Below are 3,836 nucleotides of genomic sequence, written 5' to 3'. Positions count from 1 at the left end.
CGTTTCGTTTTACCAATGTAAAAGTCATTGCAATTCCAACAACAGGCTTTGTACACAAATTTGGATTTTTGAGATCTACAGAAACCATCTTTGTAGGGAAAAAAGACGTGATTCTGCGGGTGTTTTGAAATATCAACTTAAGGTTAACAAAACCATAGAGATTTGAGAGAGCGTGTGATAACCTCACTTTGAAAACCTAAATAAGGTAAAACGAGGATTTTAGGAAGTGTGGGAAATGGGAACTGAAACATTATCCTGATGTTTTCGTAAGAGATCATTTATATGGTAAGAAATAATGTCTCCCGGGTAACCGTTTGGGAGTAATAGCTTCTTAAAGGGGCTAGGTCACGCAATTTAAGGCAATTTCGGCACTGATCGAATGGTCATAGAATTAACTAAAATATCAAAATAACTGTTCAAAACTATAGAAGAACTCTAACAAAACACAGGGAGGCTAAGAAAGGACTTGGATGGACAAAACTGGAGAGGATTGAAATGGATTGAATTTGAGTAAATTTGAAAAACGTCGGCCCACCTTTTTTCAAATTTATATCAGTCTGTATCAAAATGTCATTTACAAAGCTGGAAAATCATTCTCAGTTGTTATGTGGCCGTGATTTTGCAAACGAAAGACTCTTGCTCTGCCAATTTGACGTTTAGAGCTCATAGTCAACAGAATTAAACAAAATTACCTAAAATAGCGTGACCTAGCCCCTTTAACTTGAGGCAGAGTAGACTGTAACAATTAATGAGGATGTTGAACAAATGCGTAAACAGCGGTAGGTAAGTATGCGAATCAAATTAATTTTATACTTCCTGAGTGTAAAGGAGTCCCATTTTGTGTAGAGACCGGCAAATTAAGTTTTCTTTCTGTAAACCGTTGTTGAGAAAGTTCCGCCTAGGATCCTGAAAACTCTCCCTGAGTTTGTCATAAAGAAAAGCCACTTCATTTTCAATGGGGATTACTATGACCAAATGGATGGTGTTGCTATGGGGTCTCCATTAGGACCTGTTTTAGCCACTATTTTCATGTGCCACTTGAGAAATGGCTACAAAATGTGAAGGACTGTCCATCCATTTGGTTCCGATATGTAGATGACACTTTCACCATTTTTGAGAGTAAAGCCAGTGCTGAAAGATTTCTACATTACCCCAACAATAGGCATGCCAATATTAAGTTCACTATGGAGGTTGAGGAAAATCAAGAAATTCCGTTCAGTTTTTAGATGTCCTTGCCAAACGCAATCAAAACTGACAACACTCTCTCAACAACGGTTTACAGAAAGAAAACTTCTACCGGTCTCTACACAAAATGGGACTCCTTTAGACCCAGGAAGTATAAAATTACCTACCGCTGTTTACGCGGTTGTTCAGCATCGTCATTGTTTATACAGTAAACTCTGTCTCACGTTATGAAGCTATTTCTCCAAAACGGTTACCCGGGAGACAGTAATTCTTACCAAATGAATGATGGTGATTGCAGTTTTAAACATTAAAGACGTCAGTTGTTTTGCACGTCTGTCAGCGAGGCTATTCCATTTAAGGGCATGAAGAATTGGGGCAGATCTGGCGTCGCAACTAGACCCTGTTATTATGCGTGCAGCCCTGTTTTGTAGTTTCTCTAGCTTTTGGTTGAGTCCATTAACCTACACAGCCCCAGACAGTGCTGCAATAATCGAAATGCGGAAGAATCAATGACTTGTAAATTGTCACAAGGGTACTCTGGGGACACATCTGTCTTAGCCTCCGCGGGGCAACAAGTACTTTTGCAACTTTACTGACAACTTCGAAGATGTGAGCCTCCCACGAGAGTGTTTCATCAACCTGAACGCCTAGGCATTTGTAACTATTGACTCTTTCAATTGAATGCCCGTCAAGGCATATGTGTGGTTCAGTATTGAGGACATTAAGACTTAAACTGGTAGAATCGAGCCATTGTTTCAGATTGCTTAAATCGTGAGTCAGGGATAAAACAACTCTTCAGGGTCTTTGGAGGCAAACTTGAGATTTGTGTCATCGGCGTACTTTCTCGCATCTGATAGAAGGTTACAGTTAGGGAGATCATTAATGTACAGTAGGAATAGTAGGGGACCGGGGATTGATCCGTCATTGAGGCACCCCACAACTTATGAAGCTAGTTTCAGAATTTACGTTAATTGTTTATAACTGTAACCTGAGTTCTATCAGAGAGGTAGTCTCGGAAAAGATTAAGGCTCGCACCTTTAAACCCATACAGCTCCAATTTTGACAGAAGGATCTCATGGTCAATGGTATCAAATGCCTTTTTTAAGTCAATAAAAAGAATGGCATTTGTCAAACCATCGTCGATGTTAAGATACCCAATGTTTGTGATATCAATAAGAGCTGTAAGAGTAGAGTGCATAGGTCTAAAGCCAGACTGATATTTCGAAAGTAGCTCATTGTCATTTAAATATGTATATACCTGATTAAAGATGGCGTTTTCAAAGAGTTTGTTAATTACAGAAAGTACAGAAATTGGCCCGTAATTGGCTGGGTCAACCTTCGAGTCAGCTTTGAAAATTGGAGTTACTCTAGCACTCTTCCAGTCTTTGGGAATGATTCCAGTAGAAATAACTAAATTAAAAATGTGTGTCAGGGAAGACGCAATGAATGTAAATGGGTCGAAATGATAGCTTTAGGAGGCAAGTTGGAATACCATCAAGGCCATCAGCCTTGCCCACAGGAATATCGTTCACAAGTTTGCGCAGTCCATCAATAGTAAGTAATTCAAGCTCGAAGGTGCTATCACAAGATTCTACAAAATCACGAAAGCTGACTCGAAGGGGATTTATGTTAGCCGCTAATTTAGGGCCAATATCGGTAAAATGCCTGTTAAAAGCGTTGCTTAGCTCATGAGGGTCAGTTATCACCGTGTCACCAATAATCAATTTTTACGCTGGAGCAAAATTTTTCTTTCGCGATAATAATGTATTAATTCCATTCCAAGTCGCTTTAGCTTTCCCAACGTTATCTTCGAAGTACGAATGATAGTAATTCTTCTTGGAGGCCTTAATAGAATGGTTTTCACGATTCTTAAGTTGCCTGTACTCTGGCCATTTCAACTGATCATAGCTTCACTTGTTTTCAACTTTGTGAACGGGAAGATTCCCATGAAATGTTTCGACAACTTTGACCGGGGTTGTAGGTTCTGAATGGACACTAGGGTCATTTAGAATCGCATTTTCAAAGTCCACCACAAACTAGCCGTTAATTTAGCGGTTTTCCGTTTGCAGTTGTGGCAAAATAAACTTTAGCATGATAAGGTTTCGGCATTTGGAAGGTGAAAACGTAGCGTCCTCAAGGACGCACAAATGATCAGCAAAAGCGTGTTAATTTAAGAGTTAAAGCACTAAAAGACATAACTTATAGGTTTAAACGTGAGTTCTTACAGATTTTAAGATGAGAAACGCGGCGGTAAATCACTTATCGCAAGAAGAACTGTCAGAACTGCAACCGTGGACTGCAAACTCGACCTCAAGGCTGTCACGTGACACTCAGAGGTTTGTCGTTTGCCGAAAAATACGCGAAGCCAGGCAAAAACGTTATGCAAGGATTATGCTAGCGCCCACATAGAACAGCGGGACACTTAAAGCTAAGAGTTGTTCGATTGACCCTATTCCGAAATATGAAATAAGAATACGTGGAGTGATGATTTGAAACAGTATGCTTACCGTTTTGAACCAAAAAGGACAATAAAGATAAGGTGTTTGACAATCTCAATGTGAATCTCCGTAAAAACGAAGGATTCCCAACTTCCATTCCATTTATTCCTATTCCGGAATACAGTTAATCGAACGCACGCTAATTGTCCAGCT

Source organism: Montipora capricornis, chromosome 7, assembly GCF_036669925.1.
Source record: "Montipora capricornis isolate CH-2021 chromosome 7, ASM3666992v2, whole genome shotgun sequence".
Lineage (NCBI taxonomy): Eukaryota > Metazoa > Cnidaria > Anthozoa > Scleractinia > Acroporidae > Montipora > Montipora capricornis.
This window is presented reverse-complemented; position numbering follows the sequence as displayed.